This window comes from Rhinopithecus bieti, unplaced genomic scaffold (genome assembly GCF_001698545.2).
Source record: "Rhinopithecus bieti isolate Rb0 unplaced genomic scaffold, ASM169854v2 scaffold_75732, whole genome shotgun sequence".
In the NCBI taxonomy this organism is placed as follows: Eukaryota; Metazoa; Chordata; class Mammalia; order Primates; family Cercopithecidae; genus Rhinopithecus; species Rhinopithecus bieti.
Genome location: NW_016828978.1, coordinates 49,454 through 63,233, shown reverse-complemented (window position 1 = coordinate 63,233; position 13,780 = coordinate 49,454). Strand labels below are relative to the sequence as shown.

The 13,780-nt window shown below is 38.4% G+C and overlaps 1 long non-coding RNA gene across 1 annotated transcript in view; it reads right to left on the bottom strand.

Annotated features, from left to right (window-relative positions):
- Positions 1–11,315, bottom strand: part of LOC108523876 (uncharacterized) — a 42,689-nt gene extending 31,374 nt beyond the window's left edge. The window contains exon 1 of the long non-coding RNA XR_001883916.1: positions 11,207–11,315. This is a non-coding gene — a long non-coding RNA (uncharacterized LOC108523876). The remainder of the gene's footprint in view (positions 1–11,206) is intronic.
- Between the last annotated feature and the right edge of the window lie 2,465 nt (positions 11,316–13,780).

Sequence of the window (13,780 nt, the reverse complement as noted above, 5' to 3'; positions counted from 1 at the left end):
ATTTCCCGGCAGTGGGAAACATATTGTCGGGCAGGTCTCAGGCCCAACTGCCTGGCCATAGGAAATTCCTCCCTTATTAGCAGCTAACCACACCACTCATCCCATTTTGCAACAATTCTGCTTCTCCTGGCTGGACCTATAACTGCCCCAGTCTGTAAGAGGAGCTCGAGCTCCAGCCACATAGCTGGTGTACCCCTTCACAAGTTTTTTTGTCCAATAAACCTATGCTGCTTTCGACCTGCCCCCACTTGTTTCTGTCTCTTTTCTCCATCCTAGTAGCCACCATTTTATTGTAACATAACTGTTTGCATGTTGGTCTCCTCTAGCAGACAGTAAATGCCTCAAAAATAAGGTTTTCATCTCTTTATCTCCTGTACTTAGCATATTGTAGATGCTGACTGATTAATGAGTAAACAAATGGCCAAATAAATGAAATTGTGTAATGAGATGAAGTAGAATTCATTCGCTTACTTACGACCAAAAAGAAAGTCATGGGGCCACAGCAGTTTGAACTGCCTAATACCTAAAATTTACCAATATTCTCATTTTACAAATAAAGAAAGTGGAATTCTAGAAAAATTAGGGAACTTACTCCAGAAAGTAAATTTCAAAAAATAAATACAAATAAATTCTTCATTATATGAAAAGTTAAATGCAAATTAAAACCATTTTTTTTAATCTATTAGACCTGCAGAAATAAAGTTTTTATAATAAGTTTTTTGGTATGGTATAGTAGGCACTTTTATATATTGTTGGTAGAAGTGTACATTGCAATCACCACCAATTTGACACTATAGTGGAAATTCGTATCAAGGTTACAAAGATATATAACACTTGGACCAGAAAATCCACTTTTAGAAATTTATCCTACAAAAACTCCTACACTTGTTTGAAGGGTATATGAATAAGAATATTCATTCCTTCATAGTTTATAGTAGCAAAAGGTTGGAGAAATATCTGTCATCTACCATCAGGCTAAATTATAATATATTATAATTATCTAGAGCAGTGGTTCTCAAAGTATGGTCCTCAGACTAACAGCAACAGCATCTCCTGGCAATTTATCAGAAATGCAAATTCTCACACCCCACCGTAGATCTCTTCATTGGAGTCTTGAGGGTAGAGCTCAGCAATCTGTATTTTAACAAGCCCTTTAAGTAACTATGATATATACTAAAATTTGAAAAACACTTATCTATAAAATGAAGTACCATGCAGCTAGAAAAAAAAAGAGGGAGCTATCTACGTGCTGCTAAGGCAAGACCACCATTATACAGCACTTTGTTAGGTGAAGAAACTGTAAAAGAGTGTCTGTAATATGTTACCTTTTTGTAAAAGAAAGAAGGAAAGAAGCCATATTTTAATTGGCTTTTAAATAAATTTTTAAAACTGAAAATCTGGATGCAAGCAATTAAGAAGAATCATTATGTATGACTGAAGTGTCTTGGCAGAGGGGTAACAAGAAATAGGAGGGAGACTTGTAACTATGAACTTTATTTTATACTTTGTGATTTTTTTTTTTTTTCTAAGACAGAGTCTGTCTCTGTTGCCCAGGCTGGAGTGCAGTGCTGCCATTTCAGCTGACTACAACCTTCACCTCCTGGGCTCAAGAGATTCTCGTGTCTCAGTCTCCTGAATAGCTGGGACTACAGGCGTACACCACCATACCTAGCTGAGTTTTGTAACTTTAGTAGAGATGGGAGGTTTTGCCATGTTGGCCGGCTAGTCTCAAACTCCTGACCTCAAGTGATCCACCTGTCTCAGCCTCCCAAAGTGCTGGGATTATAGGCATGAGCCACCACACCTGGTCTTGCTTTGTGATTTTTGAGCCACATAAATATATTAACTCCTTGATTGACAGGTAGATAGATTATAGATTATACAGATAGATAGATTGTAGATTATATAGATTATATGTCTATCTATCCCCATCTATCTATGTCTATCTATAGACAGACAGACTTGTTTTAATCATGTATATCTCCAAAGTATAGTGAAAGAGAATTACTAACTGAACTAACTGCTTCCTACTGCATTTTTCTTATCAAGACCCTGCAGAATTATAAACAGTTCTGTTTTTTTTTTTTTTTCTTTTTCTTTTTTAAGAGTTACTGATGATCAGTAATAAAATCAGGTAGCTAACACATAGACAGACAGACACTCAGATGCATGTACACACACACTTAAGGAAGGACTGGCTGCCTTGTTAACAAGATAATTAATTTTCCAATTGCTTATTTCCAAATTTAAGACATTTTTTACCCATGTGTAGGAGTTTATCCAATTGCAGAAAGGCGTGTCTATTCACAAATTATCTGTCTAAAGTGGAGCAACCAGACAGATCTAAACATAAAGGCTATTAACAATGCAAATATCAGGTCACACTGATTGATGACAATTAAATTAAGTTAAATAGCACACCTACTGTATAGCTTGTAATCCTAGAATCTGAGCAAAGTCCAACAGTTTAGGTAGTTTCAAACATGCACAACCCACTGAGACCCAGAAATGTTTTGTGGTAGTCACAGTAGATGTCTATGTGAGTATATTGCTGTTAATTTGATGTGTGAACCTTAATAGTTACTAAAAAAATCCAATTGTCCTTTCTATAAAAAAAGAGAAACTAGCATAACCCTCATCTTCTCACTGGAATGTGATAGGAATTAATTAGGGATTTTTTTAATTTAGTAATATTTTTAGCTCTTCAATTCCACACATTATGCAAAAAGCAAATAGCCTTGTCATAAATGTCTTATTATTTTGTCCTATTTTCAGTGTAGTGACACTCGGACACAGTTAAATCCCAAGATCACTTCCTGCTGCCAAACTTCAAAATGGAATCCACAGCAATGACCTCACCTAAATCTCCAGAAGGACTGGAAAATTACAACTCCAGGTGGCTGTTTCTGGCTTACGTCCTCAGGAGACCTTTATAGGCCCTATGCTGTAGAACACAAGCCCCACACTAGGTGTATTTACTGTGCTGTTTGCTTTGATCTGAATTTCCTCCGATAAGTACCTTTGAAGTCCACATATTTTTCTGAGTCTACTGCCCTGCAGATGCCCAAAATGAGCCATGAGAACTATTAAACTGTGTCTTGACCTGCTGTGGAAGTTCAAATGAACCATCAGTAATAGGATATAAGAGGACGAAGAGAGACCATAGCCAGTGATAGGTACAATTGCTATCAGGGTACTTCTTATCTATTTCAGAGACAGGCTATAAAGATTTCAGAAAATGTTTGCCAAGTGCTTTGAGTCCTGGAGAAAAAATATTAGTGGAATTACTTGAGACAAAGAAGGGAAAAGAGAGGTTCTTTTTTTTAAGGTAGAAGAACAAAGGGAATAATAGAAATTCAATTCATTAAATAGTTATTGAGTGCCTGCCAAGTACTAGGCCCTAGACTCAGAACTGAGATGTGCGAATACTTACAGGACAGTGCTCTGGAAGACAAACGGGAAGAGACATTTAATAACAACAAAGTAGATTAAAATAAATTTCATGAGAGATATGATCCTGTTCTTTTATGAATTTTTTGTTCATTTGGTTTCATTTCCAGCAGCAAGCACTGAATTTCACACAGAGGGTGTACTCATTAACACTGAAGATATGAATGAACAAATTACTGGATACAGAACACTGGGAAAAAAGCTTGTTTCTAGCCTCTTGTCTCTTAGTCTGCTTTCCTTTATGCACATTCCCCAGCTTGTGACTTTAAAACTCTACTCATCACTTAAGTATTATATGCCTTTCAGAAGCACCATTTGTAGGGTTTAAAGTTTATTAATAGCAACCCTTCTTACCACTTGGCTGCCATCAACATAGGGGGAAGTTTGGAACCTATGCTGAAATAATACAGACTGCATGTTAGGAGTAAGAAAGAAACTGATTTGTCCTGTTTTGTTCAGGACTTTCCCCAATTTAATAGAGGAAGTCCTGCTTTCTGAGAAATTTCTTAGTGCCAGGGAAACCTGGATGGCTGGTCACTATAATTAGGGACTTCCTATGAACTTTTCTTCAAGTATTATCTCTGTATTTTAGTGTCAGAAAATTGAAAATGTTCGACTGCAACTTTCTGGAATACAGGTTAGCAATTTCCCTTTTACGACAATTGAAGCTCTTCCCATCTCTTACTTTCCTCTAAAATATTCACACTTTTTAAAAGTTATCTGACTCCTATTGCTCCTACCCGCAAGAATCTTTACTTGTTTCAAAAAGTTTTAGAGCTAAAATATACATAGCATTATGTATGCTAAACTAGTCCTCTTTTTACTGTTGAGGAAACTTGAGTTCCCGTGAGACAATTGGCCAAAGTCACACAGCTCTTTAGTCAGCAGAACAAGGCAAGTGCTCTAGTCTCCGAGTTTCCAGGTTAGTAATGTTCCTCTTACATTCAGCTTTTAAAAATTAGTTTATCTCCAATACGTTAAAAATTATATTTTATGTTCCATAAGTCCAGACTTACACATGTGGTTTCCCCTTTACTACATTTGACAATTCCTAATAAAATCTGTCACATTGCTTTGGATATCAGTTTATAATTTGATCAACAGTAGTCTAGTTTTAAGCTCAGTATTCAGCTAACGAAAAAATAACACAACCTCTTTTATTCATGATTACAAAAGTCCTTTAACTCTTCAATGAAAAAAAATGTTTAAGAATACTTTTCTATTTCATTGGTTATAAAACTCTTTTCCTCTACTTGCCAGAGCCCATTACTGCCTACTGGAGTCCATGATCTAATAATGTCAAGAGTAACTCACAGTATTTATCAGTTTAACAATGTCCTTTAATCTCTACAATAACCCTGTCAGGCAGTATAGTGGATGAGTTGTTCCCTGAAGAGTTCGGTTAAAAAAAGAAAAGAAAAGAAAAAAGAAAAAAAGAACTTTTGCCTCTGAGAATTGCACTGCAAAATCAATACAATGCACAGTGATAGAGACATGCAAAGTTGATTTATAAAAGTCAGTTGAATCCCAGACATGCATAAGATAGGTTTGAAGATATTTGCCAATACCTCAGTCATTATAATGACCTTTATAATAAAAATCACTGGACAAGTCAGAGAAGCTGATGATAGCATTTGCCTATTCAAGGGAGAGGAATATTCCTGTAATAGTAAAGGGTACATCAGGCTACCTTTACCCTGGTGCTCCAAAATTCAACCACATAACTAATTATATTTATTTGGATCCTATTCTCACTTAATAACTTTCTGACTTTGAACTTCCAAAATTGCTTGCCTTCAAAGACAGTATGGCCTAGCCAAATAATAGCACTGTCCATGCTCAGTGACTTTCACATTTGTCATTCTAAACTAATAAACTTTTATGCTGATTTATAGGTCAATCTTTACAAATTTGGTTATAAGCCTTGCCTTGAAAGAAGATACCACTCTGAGAATATAGAGTCGCCATAGGTTATGGCAAAGGCCTCACAGTAACACCTCCTCCGGAGGCCCCTTGACAGCCAGCCAGTTCACATCTCCTTGTGACTCACTGTCCCTGGCTTTGTATCTTCCACAAAAATGTCACCTAATAATGTTATCCTCATTTTATATATGAGAGAACTAAAACTGGAAGCTAAGTGCCTTGGCCATGGTTGCTTAGTATAATTGTGATCTGGAAGTCAGACCTTTAACTCCAATTTTAGCAAATTTTCCTATCCTGATTTTGTGGCAGATACCTCGCTGTTTCATAGCATATCACTCTGGACACCTTGAATTTCAGCCTTAGCAAAAATCCACATGAGCTCAGACTACCCTCAAGTTGAGGGCATCAAGGGCATGTCACCCATCTTTCTGCTTTCTGCCAAAAGGCCTTTTCTGATGCGTTGCCATAGAAGCCTGCTCAGACCAAGGACAAGCATAGTTCAGAGATTGCTCTCAGAGATAGCCTTCAACCTAAGGGGAAACGATGGGGGCTGGATAAATGTCTCTGATTCCTATCCTACAGGTGGATACTTCTGCAAAGTATTCTTCTCAGAAGACGCCAGGAGAATCAAGTCCTTGTTTCACTCCCTTACATTGGGTTTTCCTCCATCCTTGTCTAACTCTTCTCATACCCTCACTACTGCTTTCTGGGATCCTCCCCAAATACACTATAAGCACCCAAATTCATTTCTCAAGCTTTCCATTTAAGTGAACCCAAACTAAGACAGATACACCTTTACTCTGAGAGTGAGCTAAGACAGACCTTTCTCTGACATCCAGGAAGCTCCTCTCTCACTGCTGTCCCATGAAGACCTACAGAAAGCACATCCTCGGGGCTTCACAAGAGCCACAGTTTGGGCCAGGCTTTAGGGCTCATGTGATGACTCAGTAAATCATATCCAGGGAAGAACTCTAGATCACAAACCCAGAAGGGTCCTAGAAGCTGACAGGGATATTACATTTTTTCTATGTCTGGAAGAACACAACAGACTCTCCATCTTGTGAGTTTCTACAACTACCAACAGTCAGAAAGCTCCAATTATCTATTGATACATAATACACTACTGAAAGCAATGGCTTAAAATGATGCCAACATTTATTTTGCTCACTGTATTATAGTTTTATGAACGCTGTCTTAGCCCAGTTTTGAGGCTCAGGCTAGAGGCTGGTCAGTTCCCCTTCTTGAAAAGCCAATTATGTCCATTCTTCAAGCATCTCCCTTATTAGGCTTTCTCATTCTGGGCCACTGCACACCCATCCTAATCACCTCAGGACCACATACCAGAAAACTGAGGACAGTCTTTATGCCTCAGAGTCTCCTGATTCCTCAATTCAATCAGCCCACTGATTCCTAATATTCACCTAGCCAATCCAAAGCCTACTTGCCCTATCTCACCTTTTATTCTCCCACAGAAACCCCACAACGCAATAAAAGCACTTTCCCAGAGTTTCCCTCTCTCCCTGTGCACAACCAACCCCACTGCTTCTGCCGCTGAGTGGCCCTGCATGGCATACTATGTTCTCAGGGAAAAATGAACGTAACAAAATTGTAAAACTCTTTCCAGCTTCTCTTCCTTGATCCCTCTCTGGCCTCACCATACCTCACCTAAGGTAAAATGGTTAAAACACAGAACAATCCTGCAGTTTCTGCAGGGCTTGATGGTGCCATCTCGTCTCTGCTCCATATGGCCCCAGCTGGAGTGGCTCAAAGGCTGGATAATAGAACCATTTAAAGGTTCGCTTACTCATTCACATGTCAGGCAGTTGATGCTGGCTCTCAGCTGAGACCTTAGCTGGAGATGTGGCTGGAAATACCTACCCGTGATCTTGCCATGTGACTGCTAAATTTGAGAGAATTAAATGCCTTAGGCAAAGTCACTCAGTAAAAATAATTCTGGACATGAACACAGGCTGGGTTCCAAAGGACAGTGTTCCAAGAGAAAGTCAGATGAAAGCTATTTCACCTTCTCTAACCTAGCCTCACAAATCATGCAGCATGCTGCATTCCACCTGTTAGATGTGAGTCCCTAAGGCAGGCCTCTATTTTGAGAGGAACGTCAAAGAATTTGTGGACAGAGTATTTATCCTTTGAGGAATCTGCCATTATTGACCTTGAAATATCATCTTGTCTTAAGGATCTGATCCTTGGATTCCCTAAGATCCTGGAAACTGGTCCCTAGATTTCCTAAACTACAAGAACTCAGAGACTTGTGAAGGTCTTTAAAAAGCATGGAGTTTGGCTGGGTGCAGTGGCTCACGCCTGTAATCCCAACACTTTGGGAGGCCGAGGCAGGAGGATCACAAGGTCAGGAGATTGAGACCATCCTGGCTAACACTGTGAAACCTCGTCTGTACTAAAAACACAAAAAATTAGCCGGACGTGGTGGCGGGCACCTGTAGTCCCAGCTAGGCAGGAGGCTGAGGCAGGAGAATGGAGTGAAGCCGGGAGGCAGAGCTTGCAGTGAGCTGAGATCGCGCCACTGCACTCCAGCCTGGGTGACAGAGCGAGACTCCGTCTCAAAAAAAAAAAAACGCATGGAGTTCATCTTTCCATCAGTCTGCCTGGCAAATGGTTACCTAGATACGGTTTAAATGCATTATATGGCAACAAGATAGTCAGTACTTCTCACACTGCCCATTTTACTGTGAATAACTCTGCTAGAATATTCTTCCTTATCAAAGTCTATCTTTCCTCAAAAGTTCCAAGTCTTTGTCTTATCAGTAGCTGTAGAATTACACAAAATAAATCCAATCTCTGTTCCGCTTGATAGCTTTTAAATATAAATTATCATATCTACCTAAATCTTCTCTTCTTTATATTTAATAACTCCAGTTTCCTTAGCCATTTTTTACAAAATGGGGGCTTATAAGATTTTTCCTCAACTTTTTTTTTTATTTTATTATGTTATTATTGTTATTATTTTTTGAGATGTAGTTTCTCTCTTGTCACCCAGGTTGGAGTGCAACTGCACAATCTGGGCTCACTGCAACCTCCACTTCTCGAGTTCAAGAGATTCTCCTGCCTCAGCGTCCCGAGTAGCTGGGATTACAGGTGCCCGCCACCACACTCAGCTAATTTTTCTACCTTTAGTAGAGATGGGGTTTCATCATGTTGGCCAGGCTGGTCTTGAACTCCTGACTTCAGGTGATCCACCCACCTTGGCCTCCCAAAGTGCTGGGATTTCAGGCATGAGCCACCACGCCCAGCCAACTTTATTTTTTAAACTGAATGTGATAATTTAAATTTATTCTAATTCAATTTTATGTTTGATGCTCTCCATTCCTTTGTTCTACCTGTTCTGACCCTTTCAAGTGTTAAGTTTTCTTTTACCTAAAAATTTGATATACATATCTTTCTGTCAACTCATTAATTAAAATGCTAGAGAAACTCTTAAGGTAAGCCACCAAGTGAAAATTGATTCATTCATCAATTCTCTACCAGCTATGCTTAAGTGCAAGTATATTGAGAGGTGGTTTGTTTACATCTTTTAATATAAAATACACCATGGCTTCCAATAGTTGCTTGACCTGACAGCTTATTTACTCTGCTTTTTCAAAAGGAAATACATTTTATGACTCTATTTAACAAATATTTAATGAATGCCCAAAGTGTGCTAGTGGCTGCTCTAAGCGCTTGGGCACAACAAAATAGTCAAGGATTTTGCCTTCTATGGGACTTATTGGAAGAAGTGATCATTTTAATTAATACCTTAATAAAACAATCTGTCCTGTAAATATCTGAAGCCAGAGAGATGCAACAGAAGAAACTACGTACCAAGACACTTGTGGACATGTTTGAAAACCAAAGAGAGGAACAACGTGATTGGAGGTAATGAAGGAGAATGAATGTGGTACAAAATAACATCAGACAGGTGGATAAAGGCTACTGCTTAGGATCCCAAAGACCACTGTAAAGTGTTCAGGTTTTCTTAAAAGTGCAATTGGATGATCAGTTGCAGGGGTTAGGGAAGTCCCCAAGACCACCCTCACTTCTGACACCAACCACAAGTTCAGGGTTCCCAAAACGACCCTCAGATTCAATAATTCACTAGAAGGATGTACCAAACTCACTGAAAGCTGTTATACTAAGATTGTATTTTATTAGAGTTAAAAGATACAGATTAAAATCAACCAAGAGAAGAGACAAATGGAGAAGAATCCAGGCGAGTCCCACTCATGGACTCTCCAGTTGTCACCTTGCAGTGGCGTCAAGGGCAACACCACATTCTCTTGGCAACTATCTTTGACAATATGCATGAAGCATTGCAAACGAGGGAACTCACCTAAGCCTTGGTCTGTAGTTTTTATTTGGGCTTGGGACTGTCCATGTGACTGACCTTTAGTCTCAAGCACCTCAAGTGGCCAAGCCACCTTGGGGGATTCCCAAACGCCCCATCATAAATCACATTGCTAGACCAGGGGAAGAAGCAGGATGGAGAAGATAAATATAGAAAAGTTGTTAGGGAAAACAAAACAGGCAATTCAGGACAAGATTGGCTTGCAGCAGACCAAATGCTCACTGTTTTCTAGGAGCAGCTAAATCACTTGTTTATCAATCGGCTCTTTGCAGACAAAGTTAGCTGTCTTCAGAATCCATATTTTTCCTTTTTATGGAAAAGTAGAATGCTTCTCTTTGTTTCATTATTTTTGAAAATTTATGAGTGTTCTTAATTATGCAATGACTTGAGCAAAATTTCCACAATTGCAAAGTGAAGAGTGAAATAATCTTTGAGCACCTAATGTTTATCAGACACTACTAGCCACATTTGTACAGGCCATTTCATCTAGTTTCAAGCAGATTGCTTCTCCAAATGTGCTGGAATATAATTCCACTAAATCTGAAGTCTTGAGTTTATCTAAAAGACCATGTCTGGGGATCAAAATAAATATTTCAGGTAGTAATTTCAGTGTATACAGACATTAATTAATTTCACGTATTCAACAAATATCTATAAGTTGCCTATTATGTGCATGCAAGGTGCTCTGTATTCACCAGTGAAGGTGGCAGGCACTGGTGCCCATCACCTGGAGCATACTTCCCATTACTGTATGATGTAATAAGAAACTCAAACTTTAGCATCAAAACGACCGGGATTTGAATGAGGGCTCAGCTACTTAGTACCTGTGTGGCGATGAGAAAACTACTAAAATTCTCTGGAACATAATTTTTGAATCTGCAAACAGGACTAATACCACTTACCTCCGAGGGCTGTTGTGAGGTGTGAGAGAATTCATGTAAAGTGCCTGACCAGTGGTAGAATGTTAGTTCCTTTCTAAGCCTTATGTGATTTGACCTAAAAACTATAGATCTGTCCTCAATCCTCTTCTCTTTTTTAAGCCAAGAGTGCAAAATTCTAAACATGATACTTAAAATAATTAGATTGCATGTTTCCTAAAATAGAGGAAATCTACTTTTATAGTCTTTTGGAAGATTCCAGACCCACAGTCCTAGTCTCATTTTCCTTCATGACTTTTGGACATTTATGTGGTGGTGGTAACCAGCCTCCATGATGGCCCTCAACAATCCCCATCTCCTGACATTCACATCTTTTGTCATATAATAAATGTGTCTGATCTGTGTAACCAGAGAAGGCTGTGAAAATAACCGTGTGACTTCCTACTTTAGGTCATGAACATTGTGGGTTTTACTTTGTTCCCTCCTGGATCACTCGCTCTGGGGTTAGCCAGCTGCTATGTTTTAAGGACACTCCATCAGCCCTATGGAGAGTCCTCATGGCAAGGACTGAGGCCTCCTTTCCAAAACCAGCACTAACCTGTCATCCACACAGAAGCAGATCCGTTAGTCCCAGAATGTCCTTCAGCCCAGCAGACACCTTGACAGCAACCTCGTGAGAGACCGAGTCAGAACCACCCAGCTAAGTCACTTCCTGTGTGAGATGAGAAATGTTTACTGTTTTAAGCTAAGTTTCAGGGTAACTTGTTTGTTATTCATCAATAGATATCTAGTACATATGTAACAGCCCAGGTGAAAAGCCAAAAACGGAAAAAAGCCAAGTGTTTTTCACAGGCTGAAATATGTGATGCAAAGACATGTCTCCTGTTTTCCAACACAGTTCAGGAGTCAATTTCACAGATGTTTGTTGCTGTTGTTATTTTTTCTTTTTGGCTTTGGTTTATGCGTTACTGACACAAAAGTGGTGGCATAATAAAAGGGGACATACCGATCATGAAAAACTAGGACCTAAAATATTAGAAGTGTTTCCAAGGAACTAGCCCCAGTCTTGTAAACGTAATTTATTATCTCACCAGGAAACAGGGCAGAAATGCAGTTTTTGGTTTTAGGAAGTTCAAAAGATACAATATAGACTCTTCCTGAAGTAAAGATACAAAAGAGGCCACCAACAAACATTGCTTTCTTTCTGCAAGCAAAACTCCATGCTTTCGGTAGCTGAGTCATTTCATATGCCACAATATTATCTGACAAACATACGGGAACAAAAAATTTTAAAGGCACAGACTTTATCTTCATGAAAGACAGAGATTAAAAGTTGAAATTAAAGAATCTGAAAACTGGAGTGGAAGAGTGAAATAAACACAATTTTCCATAAATATATATCTCTTTAGCTAAATTTTGCTTTGCATTAAATTCTAAGAGATTAAAGTCATAATTCTCAAGTTCTTCCGTTATTCTCTTCTCTTTTTTTTGTACTTTATTTTCAAGCCCTCTGCATATTCCATCTCCCTACATATCCATACACACCTTACACGTGCACACACCCTTTTCCTTCTTTGCAATACCTGAAAATTTCCGTATCTCAACAAAGAAAGGGGGAAAATCCAAATTGTTTGGGCAAAGTCAGCATGTCAGTCAGCAAAAGCAAGTCTAAAGTTAAATTTAAGCAAAAATCTGTATCCCCAATACAAACACTGTAAATGGATCTTATTTTAGTTCTCACAAGAGAACACGCATCCCTTTGGTTCTTTTTAAACTGGTTTCCATGTTTACAGAATGAGGCTACTTAGTTCTGCACATCCCAAGAGATGTAGCTAATCCTGTACCTGCTGTTCACACAGCCACATTCCCATCACTGTGTCAAAGCCCAGAGCCACCCTGGAGAATTCTCCTATAGGCCCTCCAAAAGTTGCAGCCGGCGCAGCTTATCTCAGAGCCTCACTTACAGAGAAGGTATTCCAAAGTTGCTACAAAGTGCTTATTAATTTCTATGACAACTACAGCCCACAATTTAGTTTGGAAAACTTCCTTTCAGTATAAGAAATAAATAGAATAGAAACTTTCACCAACAAAGATTTTCATTCTTACTTATAGACACCAAGCCTAAATTCAGTTCTACCACTGCTAACTTTTTAAAATATTCAATTATATTTCTTAACCTCAGCTGCCATCCCAAACCCAAATTATTCTAACGAAGTCGTCTATTTGTTATTTCCCCTGTTTACCTAAAGGTAATATTCAGATTAAACTATTTAGGACATGAGGATTTAAATTTTACACATTAACCTTTCAGGATCTTTTTTAAAGGTTTCATAGTAACAGTTCAAAGTCTTAATCTCCTTGTAATCATCGGCTCATTCACTGAAGTTTCTTATTTAAATCCTTATTCCCAAATTATTGTTATTGATCTACAAACAAACAGATTGGGCTGAGATGAAATGCAAAAAAAAGCATAAGATTATATTAGGGCAATCCAAACCTCACGTCCAAACATATAGCTGGCAAACAGACTTAGCATGGTGGCTGGGACTACTTTGAAAAATGTTTTACTGCTTCATCCTTCTATTTAGATATTTGAAATATTAAAACATTTGTGTGGAGAGAAAGAGGTAAAGTATGATTCTGTTTAGAATCTGCAGGTCTTCCATTGCTGGAGAAAGAAGTGAAATGTCAGGTATGACTGGAGATACTCAAATCTTTTATCTTCAATTCCGGTTTTATTTATCAAGAGTTTTAATCAATTTTACTTTTACACCCTTTTACAACAAACCATAAGATAGCTCCATTTCAAAGTTGTTTCCACTGCCACCCTGTGCCATAGACTTTAAGTGATTGGATACATGCCTCATCCAGCCTATACGAAGAAAAAAACGTCCCTCATATATCACTGTTTTCTAAGCAGCATGTGTTTAGGTCTTTCTAAATCAGTATAAAATGCAGTTGAAGAAAACTATCTTTTTATACTTTTTATGAAGTCTTGTCACACTAAAACCTAAAATCTGAGCAATATTAAAATAGAGGACACTGTGATAAAGAATCACTGAAGTCTCTGGACATTCTACTATAAATGTGGTTCTCTTTCAAGATGAGCTTTCACTTTAAAAAAAAAAAAATCAGAGGAGATCTAACAAAGGAAGACCTGCAGAATCTAAAA